Below are 18,270 nucleotides of genomic sequence, written 5' to 3' on the forward strand. Positions count from 1 at the left end.
CACAGTATAATCCATAGCCAGTGGGGAAATGTGAGAATCTCTACAAAGTAATTTACACTCTAATGTCTCTTCGCCCAAAGAACAGCAGTGGGATGCAATTTAAGAATACCACAGTCATATCATCCTTATTTTCTAAGACAATACCAAGAGGCTTGCATAGAGTTCTATATTTTTTTTTTTCTTAAATAAAATGACATGCTCATAATAGAAAATGCAGTACGGCCTCGGTTTTCTAAATTACAAGAGTCACTGAGGCTATTATAAAACTGGAGCAAGAAATCCAATGTTTGAAACACACCTGAGAAGAATACCGATGAGTCAGTTGGTACAGAATTAAGAATTTACAAATGCCAGTATTTGTTCTCATCGGAATTAGTTTGTTTCAGTTAAATCCATCGTTAAGAAATGCAGCAATGTGGCATAGAGCAGGCCGTTAAAAGATTCAGCAGCTGAGATGGGAGAGATTGTGCACTGCTACTGTTGCGTGGATTCTATACCATTAATATTAAATCTTGGCTAGAGTTCACTCAAAGGCATGTGGAGGACTCCAAGTTCAACTGGAAGTAGGTTCTTTTGTTAGATGCGACCTTAAAGGGGAATTACCGTTTTTTACAACCTGAACCTTATTTCTGGCATAAAATACAATTGTTTACTCACCCATATGACTTTGGTGTCATTTGGAGTCCTTCGGAAGATATTTAGCTCCGCGTATATCCATATAGTGGGAGTGACTGGGGCACCGAAACCAATATTTTGTTATGATACGCTAGTGCTATTCCCCGTTGAGTCCCGAGTTACTTGTTATCTATTCGCGGACGTGCAGCGGTTTGTTGTTCTTTGGCCAGCTGTTCCTTTCTCTGCCGCATCCATACACTCTGGTTTAAAACGGTAAGGACGTCCATCATAAACAAAGTCGTCGTCCACAACCTCAGATTCGGAAAAATATTCAGCCATGTTGCAAAAAAGTAGCAAATTACAGGTAAACAAGCCGACCGCCGTGGGTGTGTGCGGCGCTCAGAGATGACATTATGCAGGTCAGAAGATAGTAGGTCAATCTACAGACCCTGGATGATGATAACAGCTAACTCCGGACTCAACAGGATATAGCACTAGCATATCATGACAAAATATTGTTGAAATGAACGAGTTTCGCGGCAGATAATGCGTTATTTAGAGGATGTGTTTTGGTGCCCCAGTCACTCCCACTATATGGATATACGTGGCACTCCGCTGGATCTAAATATCTTCCGAACGACTCCAAATGACACCAAAGTTATATGGGCGAGTAAACGATCATATTTTATGCCAGAAATAAGGTCCAGGTTGTTAAAAAAAAAAAAGGTAATTCCCCTTTAATGGAGTGTTTTGGCCTTCAGACGGGATGCGGGAATAAAACACTGCACATCCTCACAGAGAAGCATGGTGGTGGCAGCATCATGCTATGGGGCTGTTTCTTGACAGCAGGCCCTGGATGGATTGTATATATTGTATATCAGTGCAGAAAAATATAGGGAAATCCTGGATCTGACTCAAATTTACACTCACATGTGTAATAAAATGACACAAAACATATGGACAAATCTACACAGCAATGGTTTAAAGACAACAAGGTAAATGTCTGGACATTGGTCCAGTAGAGAATTTTTGTCTGAACTTGAAAAGTGTTGTACACGTCTGAACCCAGTGGAACCCGACGGAGCTAGAGCAGATTCGTAAAGTCGAATGCAGGGTCTAGGTCTGCAAGAATGACTGAGAGCTATTCACAATGACTCGGTGCTGTGACTGGGACCTGAGGTAATCGACTAAATACTGACTTGAGGGGTTGAAGGCATTAAGGTACTAGAACAAGAAAACTATTTTTGAACTTCAGAACACCAGTTCTAGTTTCTCCATGTCATTTCAGATTTTTTTTTTTTTTTTTTACCATTTAGCCTCGACAGTATGTTGCCAGTCTACACCAATCTTTCCCTAACTTTTGCCGTCATATCTCTTTCCCCTTATCATGTCCCTTCCTCTATCTTCCCTTCCTCTACCTCCTTCTTGAGCAATTCCGAGCTCTTACTCTATCTATCCTCTTTCCTCAGGCCATCCCTTCCTCTCTCCCCTTATCCTTGCTCCAGCCTGTGTGGCTCTCCATGCTCCATTGCCCTTTATGACCTGTAATCCATGCTTATTAAACAAGGTGCCTGTGCCATTAAGAGTGGAAAATGAGCCCTAATGGCAACACCGATGGCAGCGCCTGCTACCTCAATGCCATTTTGCAGTTATGGGCAACGCTACATTAGCACCCTAATTCAAGTGGCCTTGCATCATTGCCTCTGAAAATATTTTCATCATTTCCCTCTCCCTCTAGTCACCCTCCACTATATCTAGATTGGTGGGGAAGGCTCTGCTGGATCGTCACATCCTCAGAGTAGGATTTGGCTTGAGGGGGGAAAAAAACAGGTTAAACCAAGGTAAAGCCACTTTATCAAGCTGAGTTTATCAAGGAGACACGCTATACCTCTTTTGTTTATAACCTCCCATGGCCCATAAGGTAAGGACCTCGGTGAATCATGTGAAAGAATAGTGGTGGGAGTCTGATAGAGGGAAGTGGCATAAAGAGTTGAAGGTTCCCTATGATTCATTTATCTTGTAGTCTCTTACGCTCTGGGCTCAAATCAAGGAGGACAATAGAACACCTCTAGGTACATGGACTTCCTCATTATATGAATGTCCATGTGCCTCATGAGGACAACAGCTCTTAATCTCTAAGGCACTGGAGGACACATGTTGGTATGCTTTACGAAGAGAAACAGTTTAAGGTGGAGCAAGCAGTGGCGGTCTTAGGTTCTGGGGGGACCTGGGCAACGGTGTACGTAATAGTTCCATTAACAAGTGTACAAATTTACTCAACACAAGCAGTCCACTCCACAAAATGTTGGTTGTCACTGCAAGATTTGCCAAAAGTTAGCCATCTGGGGACCCCAATGCAAAATTGGTTAGAAATACTGTAAGCTCAGAAAATGATTACATCATAAAATCTCAATGATATAGAAAGGATATCAGCCCCCCTGAATTAAAAATAGTATAACCCAAAATATACAAGGTTTGCATATGTGCAAATCTACAAGACAAAGGATAAACGATAAGGTGCAATAATCTGGGAGGAGGAGCATTAACATGAATAAGACAGGAGTTGACGTTAGTTGTTCTTCAAATTGAGAATGGTATGAATAATGTCCTTTAATTTCAAGAGCTGAAATTTTTGATCCACTCCCTAAAAGAAAGATTTTATGTCGATGTAGTGTATTACATCGGTTGAGGTCCCCAACATTTCTCACAGTGATATCAAGTTGGGAAAATTATAAATGTGCAACCAATCAGTTAAAGTGGTTGTAATGTTTTTTGTGTTAAAAGAAGGAGCTGGCTTTTCAAATGTTTTGCGCACTCCATGTATTTTGATCTAATTTTGCTGCAATCACACGGAGCGTGAAGTGTCTGCTGGCTTGTGGTGAGCAGCCCCTACAGCGTGATTGAATTGTGCTGCTTTAATTTTGTTTACAATGCATTAGATGAGTATATCACTGCCTGCAGGTAAAGTGCTGTGGCGCATTAATTAAAGTTAAGAGGCAGCTGAAGGAGAGGGATGTGGAGGCTTGTGTCAAACAAACATGTCACCGAGGTTGAGTTATAGGCGCCACGGGGCGAAACTGCATCGCGCCACCTTTTGCATCGCGCGGGCGCCCGTTGAACGCACACTGAGACACTGGCCCGAAATCACAGAGCAGGAGGTTGAGAAGTGGGCAGAAGTTAAGAAGTGAGTCATGTGGCGCCAGGAGCTGTGTGTGCATGCGTGTGAGCGCGTTCTGTAATGTGTGAGAATTGGTGAGCGTGGGACTGTCGAGTTTTGTGGAGCTGTTTTTGAAATCATTGTCTGTTTATGTGAAGTAATGTGTTTTGGGTTGTTTTCATGCTCTCTATGTGCGTCCCTCCGTAACTTTAAACAGGAGACGGCCTCTCATATTAACATTTGAAATGAGACAATACCTTTGATGGTAGCTGATAGTAGCAATAGTCAAATCTTACAAGCTTGTGTGTATTTGTGTTCATGCAAAAACCCATCTACTACAACCTAAATTTTAGCTTGCGTTAATTGTGTGTCTTTTCATCTCACTGTGCAGCTACACGGATCTTTAAAGGGCAATTACTGTTTTTTACAACCTGGACTATTTCTGGCATAAAATATGATCTTTTACTCACCTATATAACTTTGGCGTCATTTGGAGTCGTTCAGATGATATTTAGATCCAGTGGACCACTGCATATATCCATATAGTGGGAGCGACTGGGGCACCGAAACGCAGCCTCTAAAAAACGCATTATCTGCCTCAAAATTCGTTCATTTCACCAATATTTTGTTATGAGCACCGGCCCCCATCATGCGCACCTTCTACAGAGGCACCATCGAGAGCATCCTGACCAGCTGCATCACTGCGTGGTACGGCGCCTGCACCGCGTCCTGCCGCAAGACCCTCCATCGCATAGTGAGAACAGCTGAGAAGATAATCGGTGTCTCTCTCCCTTCCCCCCAGGACATTTACGACACCCGTCTCACCCGCAAAGCCCTCTGCATTGCAGGTGATCCCACCCACCCGTCACACAACTTCCTCAGTCTGCTGCCATCAGGGAGGAGACTGCGGAGTCTTCAGGCCAGGACCAGCAGACTCAAAGACAGCTTCATCCACCAGGCTGCCCCGCTCACACATACACACACACTAACCTGGGACTCTGATCCCCCCACCACCACCACCCCACGGACTATACTTCATCTGAGAGACCAATACTGTATATACTGTATTATATATATTATATATATCATATATCATACCCTTTGCACCTGCCCAACTCAGGGGTCGCACCAGCCACTTTATTTTATTGTAGCTCATTCTATTTTTATTTTTATTTTTATTTTATTCTATTTTAGGTATGTATGCGTGTAGTATATATATGTGTATATGTATATGGGTGTGTATATGTATGTATATATAGATACATAGATATATATATATCTTATATTTTTACATTTCATATTTGTACATTTTGTGTTTAAGCTGCTGCACCGTAGGTACTTTGAGGAAAGAAATTTCAATCCTGTTATGTGTTGCACATGTCAGAATTGACAATAAAGCTGACTTTGACTTTGACTTTGACTGATACACTAGTGCTAGTGCAACGGTTGGCTTGTTTACCTGTAATTTGCTACTGCTATTTTTTTGCAACATGGCTGAATATTTTTCCGATTCTGAGGTTGTGGATGACGACTTTGCTTTTGATGGACGTCCTTACCATTTTGAACCAGAGTATATGGGTGAGGAGCAGAAAGAGGAACAGCTGGCCAAAGAACAACAAACCGCTGCACGTCCGCAAATAGATAACAGGTAACTCCGGACTCAACGGGGAATAGCACTAGTGTATCATAACAAAATATTGGTGAAATGAACAAGTTAAGATAATGCATTATTTAGAGGCTGCATTTCGGTGCCCCAATCACTCCCACTATATGGATATACGCAGTGCTCCACTGGAGCTAAATATCATCCGAACGACTCCAAATGACACCAAAGTTATATGGGTGAGTAAACGATCGTATTTTATGCCAGAAATAAGGTCCAGGTTGTAAAAAAACGGTAATTCCCCTTTAAGTAGACAGTTTTAAAACAGTAGACCCGTAAACATGTATAATATGGCTTATAGTTTACCGTATATGAGACAGGTACAGGGCAAATATATATAAGGACCTAAAATATTAAAATGATCATGTGAATTTGGAAGCTTCTTTAATATGAAAAACATTCAGTTTTGCCATATGACTTGTGTCTTGCTCCATTACAAGCCAAATGAGCATGTAAGATTACCACTATCAATCTTTGAGCACTTTATGCCGTGATCATGAAGGACTTTTTAAAAATTCAATTTCAGAATTTGAATTCTTCTGCAAGCCTGGACCTCCACACACAAAACCTACACCTTCTGTGTGGCCTCAGGTGCGGACTGGCCCTGGTGTTAACGATATCTCTCGCCGCTCGTGTTCCCGGTTATATTTGCTAAGCGCCGTGCGGCCGGGGAATTGCATTTACACATTGCCTTTATTTCCCTCAACCTTCAGATGTCTAATAAACAGCCCTCCGCATGAAAGGGCTCCCTCCTCCAATCTGACTGTCTGTGACCCTAGAGCTCTGCAATATGCAGCCTTTCGCTCGCATGCTATGAAATATTCATAAAGCCTCCGCGGGGGGCGGTGTACAGTACATTTGGACTGCTAATTGTTCTGTGAGTGGACCTCGGGGTGCTGTCATCTGCTCGGCCTGCACGCAAACAAGGATTTTTAATGTGTGGAAGCACGCAGCTCCCGTCATCACCTCAGATCATTATGGGTCACTAGGAATAAGATTTGGATCAAGGAAACGACTTTTACTCCTTAGTACACTGTAAAGCAAAAAAATAAAAAATAAAACAATAAACAGACCTATGTTGCCCTAGGTAAAAGCACCACTGACACTATTTTCAGTCCATTAATGGCACATACTCTGATCAACCACAACATTAAAACCGCCAAAATCGATCTCATTATGATGTAATGTTCTTCTGGGAAACCTGTGTCATGGCATTAATATGGACGCTACTTTGATATGTGCAGTACCACCACCTGAATATTGTAGCACACCAAGAAACCCCCCATGGCAACTGCAAGGGGGGGCTCCCTGCATCCTGGTGCACAAGGAGATGCTCTGAGCCAGCCGCCTAGACATCGCAATTTGGTCTTGGTTTGATTCGATTCAGTTTAACATGGAAACGTTTGGAGATGTTTCAGTTTCAAAATGGGGTTTTGCTTCTCTGTCATCGCATTTTGTAACCCCATCTGCAGCCTCACATCAGCTTTCAGGCCTGACAACCGTTGTAGATGGCATGAATAAAAAAAAGAAAAGAAAAAGAAACAGGAGCTTATGGATCGATATTGGTTCTTTCAAACAAAGATTGATTTGACATCATTATATTTTTAAACCCATCCCTAGTTATAATCCAGTGTCTCCTTGTAAGACAGTTTTTGTCATGCATTCATGCAAACGCGCTCATAATACAGACCACTGGCATGCAGCTGATGTGTTTTCTCTCTTGACTGCCCTAATCAATTCTTTATTATCCACAGCAATTAGGGTTCCTCACAGTGATCAATGTTTCCAATAAGCCTCCAATATGGGTTTAGTTAGGAGGTCTTTCTACTTTAACCATGCGAACAGAGAGAAGAAAGATAAAGTACACATCTGATTTGCATCAGCTTTGGCTGCAATCCACAGCAAAAAAAAACAAAAAACAAAAAAAAACTCACACACACTCTCTTCAGCCCTTCAGTTGAGTGTTAACAACTTGACTGCAGCGGAGCTTCTTTTTCTTTATAGTGCCCTGCCAATAAATGTGTAAATTTCACAAAAGCACAAATGAATCCCCAACATATTCCTCATTTGCATGACCATGTTTGACAGCTGCAAACATGTCTGGGTTACGTTGTGTGGTGAGGTCGGACCCAAAATGAAGGACTCAAGGGGAGGCAGGAGGAACTTTTTACAAAGTTTGGAAGGCAGGTGAAATCCAAATAAATAGAGGATGCGAAAGCCAAGGTAGGCGTAACTAGGGAAAACAGACGAGAGGAACACTAGGGAACAAACAGGTTACTCAACGGACAATTTGACAGTGAGAAAGACAGAACTATGCATACCTGCATGGGCTGGCACAGGTAAAACTAATGAGGAATGAAAGGATAAACCAGTTGTAATCAGAAGGGAAAAACAGACAGGAAGTGAAGCAGGACAAGAAGCACCAAGGAAGAAACTTTCCCATACCATTAACAGTCTGTGTTTGTGTTCTGTATATTTTGCAGTTGTCTGAGCTATCAAATGATGCACAGACAGCAAACTATAACTCAATCAAAAACACATCTTTCGCGTAGGCACGTTACGTTCAGTGAAAACATGCACGACCCTGCATGCAGCATAAACAAATGCATTGCCCAATCCATTCCATGAATTAATAATCACAATGTACCAGTGGTGTCAGCTTCTCCCCTTGCGCAGGAGCATTAAAACCCACCGCTGAAACCCACACATTTCCCCACAGGGAGTCATTCAAGTATCCCAGAATGAGGAATGGGGAAGGCTGGGTCACGTAGATGTACTGTTATCATGTGGGAAATCTTACACCATTTTATATTTAGATGGAAATATCCGATACCGGTGATATATATATATACACTTATTTCATTGTTTTTGGTTGTTTGTTTGTTGCGGTAAAAGAATCAGTCCATGAACACATTTGTCAAAACTACCAGTGTGTTTGTGTATGAGAGAGATGGCTTGGGTTAGAGGCTAGGGAATGCAATACGTCAGTGGAAAGTCCTTTCTAAGATAGAAACACAAGTGTGTATGTTTGTGTGTGTCTTCCTCAAGCTCGGGCTTGAGAGTTTAATGGTTCTGTGCAGTAAATGAGTTGTTCCTAGGACTAGAAGTGCGCCCCTTTGAACGGAGACCTCTTATGTTGCTCATATTGCCAATGGGACTGCTTTGAATGTCACCTTCCATATCTGTGCCAGTTATGCCTTCAGCCCTTGGTACGTCTCGATCCTCCCATGCTACTTCTCCCTGATATTGCAGTCCGCTGGGATCGCCACATCCATCAAAACTGCTCTCTTCTGGTCATTGTCCTTGCTCACCATCTACGGTGGAGTGGCACTACTTTTTGTCAGGAATTGTCTCATCAGGACTCGGGGACTACCGTACATACTTGGTACAGACGTTCCTGTACTATTCAAGCCACTTGGTTATGACTTGAAATGTATGCCGTTCAAACCTGCATGCTGCACTGTTCTAAAATGTGCTAAGGTGTAGCCTGCACCTTGGGCCATAGCTGTTGAAGTAGACCTCTGTCTTTATAGACCAAGTATTTAGGGCTTGTTCTTGTGTCGCCATGATCACAGACTCTGTACTGTACTTGAGACCAGCTCTATTTAGCTACTGGTAGATATATACAGTATACACTGGTAAGCTAATATATTATGACCGCTGACAGAAGAAGTAAATAACATTGACCATCTTGTGACAATTCAATGTTCTGCTGGGAAACTTTTGGATCTGGCATTCGTGTGGATGTTACTTAGACATGTACCACCCACCTAGACCAGACCACATACCCCTACCCCACAGCAATGACACTCCTTGATGGCAAGTCAAAAAACATGGAAAACAGCACAAGTTGTTGACCTGGCCTGCAAATTCCCTAAATCCCAAACTCATCAAGTATCCGCGGGATGCACTGGAACAAGCCTGATCCACAGAGGCCCCTCCCCTCAACCCATAGGACCCAAAGGCCTCAGACACATACGGGTAGCACAGTTTAAGGGTGAGCTTCTATTCTGTGCTGTACATGAGAAGCGCCAAACGACCAAAACAAAGGTTGAAGAGGACTGAATAGATAAACACTGGCAATTGGCCACAGCTAATTAATAACCCCATCCTGCTGTTTTGCTTTATTCCACTGCTTCAGGGCAGTGGAAGTTAGCATTCCTCCTCGCCCAGTCTTCTCCCAAACTGCTCTTTGAAGACTCCATTGTTCACCCACTTCTAAAAGTCTCTGATCCTTTTAAGTGATGCCTCCTTGATTAGGGAGGATAAATACTTGGCAGGTTTTTATTTCTCTCCCCTTCCCCCCCGAGGCACGTAGACAAACCATTACCATAATAAGGTAAATCAGACTGCAAAGTGTTGCGTTGCTTCGGCAGTGGCTCTGAAGAAAACTGCTGACAGTGGTGTAACTCGTTGGCAGATCTTCAGGGGGAGAAGGCTTGTTTGTAATTGCCTCGGCCACGGCGCTCTCCCCCCCCCCCCCCCCCTTTGAAATATAGACTTCACTTGACTCCTGTAAGTACAGTCGATCCGTGCAGTTTTGTACTTTGATGAGAAAGTGGTCGGTAAGTGGGGTGATATGTTCTCCTTCTGTCGGGCCCTGAAGAGGATAGCTGAGTACAAATATGAGGGAGGGGAGCCATGCGATTTAGCGTCTCTATATTTTTAGAGTTCTTGGCGACCTTAAATGTAGACCGGATATAAGAAGTGATGAAAACATATACTGCACAGTGCACGATTCTCTTTAGAACACACAGTGAACGCTTTACAGAACAATAATGGGAAACATTAATATATATGGATAGGCTGAGCTGAGTATTTCTAGTACTTCTATTACTACTTTTCATTACATTTTATGCTTTAAAACTATTATGCAGTGCATAAGCATATTCTGCACTGGATATCTGCATCATAGCAAACAGCACATCATTATTATAATTACATTTCCTTGGCATGATGACCGATTACACCAGTGACCCATCCACTGCAGCAAGTTTCCGTATACAGGAAAATCCAAATCCAACCAGACGAACCCCGAGAGAAACACCTCCGGAGAAAACAACACATTTTACCCCATACCTGTTCAACTGCACCGCCACCCTCCCTCTTCCAGGCCTCACTTCTCAGACCTCTCACGGTTCTGACACTTAACATCCCGCTGATGGAGGGGAAAGTGATCTGGGTCTGACTGCAGGCAGCCGGGCCGCTGAACTGAGGCCGATGACTTACATCTGCCTCTGTGCCTCCCAGAAGCGGCTCGATACCTGTATTTCCTCAGCATTTCAGGTCTGAACTCGATCCCCGGCGGCCCTGTAGAGGGAAGGGGTTTATATGAAGTCTGATATGGTTGGAAATGGTGATGGCAAATTGATATGATGCTCAGAGGTCTGACGGCAAGACGTGCAAGAGGCAGGTTGTTTCAGAAGATGGGTACACAACACACATCATTAGTGACACGTCTCTTAATTGCTCAGTGCGTTAACAGTTTGGTAACACCTAATTTGGATGTTGTTATGGAGCTCAGAAGTATGACTGGGTCACCTTGTTACCTTCCTGTCCATCACCGAATAAAGCCCCAAATCTTTTCATTCCATATTTTGCATAATGAAACTCTAAACTGAATTTTACCTCTAAACTTTTCGCTGTTGGGAGAACTTCAGGCTTTCTTCGTCGTTTTCAAACACAGCTTTCTGTTTCTCTCCTTAACACTAAAATCATGTTTATTATGTTTCATCTTCACCTTTCAAAATGAATAGATGGGTTGATAGCAGGCAGTTGGGTATTTCATTTGATCAAGTTCATACACATTCTTAGAAGAATTATGTAATAAATGAGTAATAAAAAGTATTCTTTTAGACTTCAGAGCGTGGAGATTTCAACAGATGCTCTATGTTATAGATCTAGTCTTTACTGGCCAGTTAACACACATGAATACATCTATCAACCACAACATTAAAACGACTAACAGGAGAAGTAAAGAACATTGACCATCTTGTGAAAATACAATGTTCTGCTGGAAAACTTTTGGACCTGGCATTCATGTGGATGTTACTTAGACATGTAGCACCCACCTAGACCGGACCAGGCACCCCCACTCCATAGCGATGACACTCCTAGATGGCAGTAGCCATCCTCAGCAGGATGCAGCCTGCCACAGGCACACACACACACAAACGGTTTAGGAACAACTCAAATAACATGAAGAACAGCACAAGGTGTTGACCTGGCCTCCAAATTCTCTAGATCCCAAACTGATCAAGTATCTGTGGGATGATCCACAGAGGCCCCTTCCTTCAACCCATATGACCCAAAGGCCCCCACTAACAACATTCACCCTCAGAAGGCTCATGTCCATTCTCTGATGAGTCACAACTGTTAGGCAGGTGGTCATAATGTTATGCCTGATCAGTGTATGAGCTTGTTGTCCAGTTTCTTTCTCAGCAATCCTTTAAGTAAATTTCACCTACAAATTTTCATGATGCATTTCTGGCCCCACCGTTTTTCAGGACCGCAATTGTATTGACTTTGAAATGTTAGAGGCTCTGATTGCATTTTGTGACTTTAAGCCTCTAATGTTTAGTCTTGTTTTAGTTTTGGTTTGGTGTTCACAAACACTGTGGCAAGTATCTGACTCGTTGGTGGTTTTGGTTCTGAAGTACACGGTAGATTTCGCGCAAATTTTGTCACGCAAAACGGTACATCCGCACAGCCCACCGGCAAAACAGTGGGAGCTGTGAACTGCTGGATTGACTCCTGTGGGTTTTCACCTTTCACAATATATAGTGATTTCCCCCTTAAGTTAATGCAAACGTATTGATCAATGCAGCTTTAAATAAAGAGAGACTCGATTCTTTATGTATTTTTACTTTAAAGTGAATTTCAAGGTTAAGTGCATTCAGAGTATGATCTATAGCACAGGTATGGGTTTTGACTGATTATCAAAAACAAAATTGTGTATGGATTAACATTAAGCTGGAGTTCATATAATTATAGCAAAACAGGCCTGTGCTACCTCAGCCCCTGCATCAGTGCAGTGTCTGAGAGAGAGAGAGAGAGAGAGAGAGAGAGAGAGAGAGAGAGAAACTAATCAGATTTATCGCGGGGTAGCTTTATAATTATTTACTCCATTAGCCATTAGTGGTCGACACAAAGTGCACTGGCTCGCAAAATTAGAATCCTTATCTGAATGTTCCAGAACCCTCACTGTATTCTGAAAGAATGTGGAAATGTGCCCTAACTGGGAAGCACCAGGTAAGGACATTTTAAGGACATGTAGGAGTGTATGAGACATCAGGGATGTTTGTTTTTTTTGCAGTGCAGCAGCAGAATCCAGAGAAACTGATGAATTCCTGAAGGCATCAAACTTCTTATTTGCATTGAAACATGCTTTGATGCCCTTTGTAATGCTGTCGCGGGGTATTCTGACAGCATACTGTATATTGTAGGCTACTGCAGCATATTAAATAAACATAATATATGCTAGTTAACCAAGTTTTTTGCCAAAGATGAAGAACACAGGGCAGGGTATAAAGAAAGGGGAGTTTGAGATGAGCACCATGCAATCCCTGACTTCTAATTGACGTGGAGGGCTTCTGTTGACCCGATCAAGGCCCACAGAGGGATTCTGATCTTTCCACTTCACTGGAAGGATAATTGAGGTTGCGACTGTGGCAGAGTTTGTACGTAGCAGAGCTCTGCATTCTTTTATTTTTAGGTGCTGTCTGTCAGAACACCCGGCATGTGTCATATCATCTAAATCGACAAATAACTAATTTAATACGAGTAATAAGTAGAAGGATTCAGGATTAATTGTTAAAAATGGCGACAGACGACAGATGCGTGGAATGTTTTAAAGGGAAATCTATCTGTGTATCTATAACCAATAAGTCGCTATCATCTTCCTGTGGGAATCAGCGTGAGCCTTCTTCCACAAGAGAAGCGTCTTAAGGAACGACAGAAACACAAGGACCTTGCAGAGAGCTTGCTCTCCGTCGGCGTGTCTTCCTTTCTCTCTGCCAGCCCGGGGAAACTTCAAGCACCTTGTCGGCTCAAACTCTCAAGTGCAGTTGAAGTGGGATAGTGCAATCTTGTGCAATGTTTGAACCACATTGCAGTTTACAGTTAAGGCTCTGTTGTGGCTCCCTTTACACTTCCAAAAAAAAAAAAAAAAAAAAAAAAAAAAAAACTCAGCAGAGGGGGATTTTGAAAGTTCACTTCAAAGGTCGAAATGTTTAAAGGTTGTTATAATGAGAGGATTTGTGGTTACATGGGGATTCATATGACACTTCTAAAAGCTTCAACTTTCAGATATGACAGGGGTGTTTCTCCCCCCGAGTACATATCAGTGCATGAAGGTGTGTGAGGTATTAGCCCAGCAGATTTCAGATGCTTTGCGGTGATGTTGATCAGTGGCAACTCTAGGTTCTGGGGGCACCAGGCGAAGACGTACATGCTGTCCCCTACAGGTACAAACAAATCATAATCAGTCATAAGTATTGCCAGTGCCCTGTAGGGCCCTTCTAGGTTTAAGGAGGTTTGTCGTCATCATTGAAAAATATGCCAAAGGGTAGCCATATGGGGGGCCCCCCTTTTTCATTTTCTTTCACACGACCCCAGACAATTTCTCGTCAATCAAGTATCAGGAAATCCTGGGAGAAAATGTCATGCCGCCTGCAAGGAAGGTGGAAGCGTGGGCGTCATTGGACCCTCCAACAGGACAATGATCCCAAGCATACCTCAAAGTCTTGGTTTCAGGAGAAGCACCGGAAGAGCGGCCATCACAGTCACCTGACTTGAACCCCATTGAAAGTCTCTGGTGGGATTTGAAAAAGGCAGTTGTAGTGCACAAACCCAAGGATATTAGTGAACTGCAGGCCTTCGCACGTGAGGAATCGGCTAAGATTGCCCAGGAATGCTGCCAGAAGCTGGTGTCTGACTGTGCATCACGTTTGCAGCAGGTCATAACAGCAAAGGGGTGCTCTAGTAAGTACTAAAGATGCTTGTCATGAAGGGGTCAAATAATGTTGAGATTGCGGTAGTCATTAAAAGTGGGGGTTGAATAATTTTGCTTATAATATCAAGATACAGTTGAAGAGCATCCCATCCCAATCACACCTATTAGTGAAGACAGTACAACTTCACCCATTCCAAGATCACCTCATGCAGAGATGGAGAGTTGGGCTAACTTCAGTCCAGAAACAAGGGGACACTTGAAAATGAATAACTACTTTTAATTGATTTATTTACATCTTAAAGGGGAACTACTGTTTTTTTTTTTACAACCTGGACCTTATTTCTGGCATAAAATACGATTGTTTACTCACCCATATAACTTCTGTGTAATTTGTAATCGTTCAGGAGATATTTACATCCGCGTATAACCATATAGTGGGAGTGACTGGGGCACCGAAACGCAGCCTCTAAATAATGCATTATCTGCCGTGAAACTCGTTCATTTCACCAATATTTTGTTGTCGTATGCTAGTGCTATTCCCCGTTAAGTCTGGAGTTAGCTGTTATCATCATCCGGGGTCTGTAGATTGACCTACAGACCTTGGACAATGTCTTCTGACCTGGATGATGTCATCTCTGAGCGCCGCCTGCACCTGCGACGGTCGGCTTGTTTACTTGTAATTTGCTACTGCTATGTATGTCCAAAAAACATTAGTTTTGCAGTGTTAAATGTTGAGGACGGAGGGTTTTATTCTGTTTCCTCTGTTAACTGGTGGGTGAAGATCACAACTACAACAAAGCAACTGTGTCTGTTAACAGTGTACCCAAACAAAACCCATGTTAATTTAACAGAGGAGTCAATCAAAAATAATTAACACAGCAACAATTAAATGATTTCACACTTCACGTGGCTCGAGGAGTTGATTCTGTGCTGAGGAGTTCGGGGTGTGCGGTTCGTCTCCCACAGCTCTTTAGCTAACAACTCAGTCTGGCTGCTCCTTCCTGTTCCATTACGCATTCCATTGTATTTACAACGGATCAGCTGTCGAGGAATGCACATTTTTTATGAATGAATGCTCTCAGTGATGTACACAAGTTATTACAGAATGTAAATACACTGGACGGCCACAGATGAAAAAAATAACATTAAAAGTGCATGCTTAAAGGAACAGTATGTAAGAAATGTATTTCAATTAATCATAAAATGGCCCTGATATGTCACTAGACATGAAGAAATCATGTTCATTTCAAATACTTATATCACTGACAACAGTGGTCCGGCCAGGATATTGTCATTTAAAAGTGAAAGTTGCAGCCCTCAACTGATGTTGATGTTGTCATGTTGTGTTTTGGCCTGAGGCGCCACCCTCAAGCTATCTACTAATCACGAAGTCAGTAGAGTTTCGTCATCCGGGTTGCCAGCTCTGCTCTAGTTACCGCAGCTGAAGCTACGAACGTGTCGGATAAAACATGTATAACGTCACGAAACCTAAGACCTCGTTATGAATCCGAACTACGTCGTGACAAAGTCCGAAATAAAACAAGGATTTGTATAGGAGATGCCTTTGAAAGATGGAGACGGCTGAAAACGGAGAAGAATTTGAAGACAGACGCCAACGTTGCTAATTTTCTCCTGGCTAACTTACTTGTACATAATGTAAATGGGCATTTAAAATATTCACGACAGTCGAACAAAGTTATGCATGTTCGTGCAAAGTTACGTTAGCGCATACAGAGGAGGTGGCCATCGAATTGAAAAGGTAAGGAATTGTTTGGGAAATAAAAACGGCGAGTCGTCATTGCTAACATTAGCAATGCATTATGACCCCGTTTCTCTGTCATTATGCTGAAACGCCGAGGAAAACAACATTAGCACGTCGATTATGGCAATGTGAAACGTAATTGAGACGTATTGAGTAGCCTAACGTTACCTCGGTAACCTGGCAACCTCGAGTCAGGGGGGAGGTTGGAGGGGATACACCGTTCTACAGTATTTTGAAAGTGATTGCAGTACCAGTTTTGGCCAGTTTTGGCCACAATCTTACATACTGTTCCTTTAAATTCATGTCGTATAGATTCTCCTCAACTGAAAGTCTCCTCCTGTTCAGAAAATCCACTGTAGGCTTGAAACCGCCAGATTACTTGCAGAGCATGATAAATAGCGAGACCAAGAATATGACACTTGCCTGTCAAGGTGATATCTGTTATTGAATTGCCTAGAAAGCATAAAATTGATACACACATGCACAGTCAAATGCGATAAAACATCCAAGTGCCCTGGTGGTGAAACCTCTGCAGACCAAGGTTAGTTACAAGCATCGTTTTCCACTTGCCTCTGTTGCAGCATCTCTAAGTGGCATGATCATTTTTTTTTTCTTTCATCATGGACAGTTTAGTAAGTTCTCTATAAGCTTTGGAAGAGCCTTTGTCCATGCTCGCTGTGTGTCCCTGTCAGGCACTTAAGGCAGGGAGGAGAGGCACATAAACAGAGGGTAAGTCATGTGAAAAGGGACTGTGTTGACCTTAACGCAATGGCCCCCACAGGGGAGCTTAAGCACTCTTGCTAAATGAAAGCCTTAAGGCATTAAATGGGAACACTGAACAAAAATACATCCACTTATGGCTGTGTGGTATACTGCAGATAAACGTGCTCACACCTACTCTGGCGTTGTCAGGTTAAATTCTCATCAAATGTTGCCGGGGCAAAATCAGCTCCCAACGGAACTACTCCTGATCAACTTTTTGTGAAGGTTTTTTTTCTGTGCTTTCTAACACCACTCTTTCACACATTAGCCAATAGCTAACTTGTACCCCGATCTGGCATAACATTATGACCACTGACAGGAGACCTGAAAAACCATCTTGTTACAATGCAATGTTCTGCTGGGAAACGTTTGGACCTGGTGTTCATTCGTGTGGATGTTACTTAGACATGTACTACTCACCTAGACCAGACTAGGGACCCCCACCCCATAGCAATGACACTCCTTGAAGGCAGCAGCCATCCCCTGCAGTTTAGAAGCAACTCACAAAAACATGAAGAACAGCGCAAGGTGTTGACCTGGCCTCCAAATTCCCTAGATCCCAGACTGATCAAGTATCTGTGGGATGCAGTGGAACAAGCCTGATCCACAGAGACCCATAGGACCCAAAGGCCCCTATAAACGACATAGGTGTCCTGTGGTGTCTGTTGCCAGACACCACAGGACACCCTCAGAAGGCCCAGGTCCATTCTCAGATGAGTCACAACTGTTTTGGAGGCACAAGGGAGACCTAAACAATATTAGGAAGGTGGTCATAATGTCATGTCTGATTGGTGTATGTGAATGCAAGCCTCTGTTCTTTGAAGCAATTAGAGGGCAGGTCAGAAAAACAAAAATACTGCACACAGACATTCTAAGTTCCTCCAACCTTGAGGCATTAACCTCTAAAGCACTCTGTTCTCCTGTGGTCGGATCTCTTGGGCGACCACTTAACCTAATATCTTGTCCTCTGGGCCCACATGACATTTCAGAGACTGCACCAACACCCACCCAGACTCCAGCTGCAGAAACCAGTCATTTCCACAAAACCTTTATCTGACCCAAAGTCCCACATAGCCTCGCAGCAGAAGCAGAAGCTGCGATTTAAACAATGACAGCGGCAGAGGCACAAAAACACTTTTCCGAACCATTGAAGATGATCACAAAGATTCCCGGCAGACTCCAGAGTTTGCGGTTTCATAATAAAGCCAAAGACGGAGGGTTTTCCATGACATGCACATTTTATCAGATATGCAGACTCCTCTAGTTTAGACAGTTGGTGGACTTGGTAAATGTTTACTTTTCCACTCGCTGCCGCTCTTGTCTGTGTGTACATCCATGAGTACGGCAGTTGCCTCAAA

This window comes from Chelon labrosus (assembly GCF_963514085.1).
Source record: "Chelon labrosus genome assembly, chromosome: 21".
Lineage (NCBI taxonomy): Eukaryota > Metazoa > Chordata > Actinopteri > Mugiliformes > Mugilidae > Chelon > Chelon labrosus.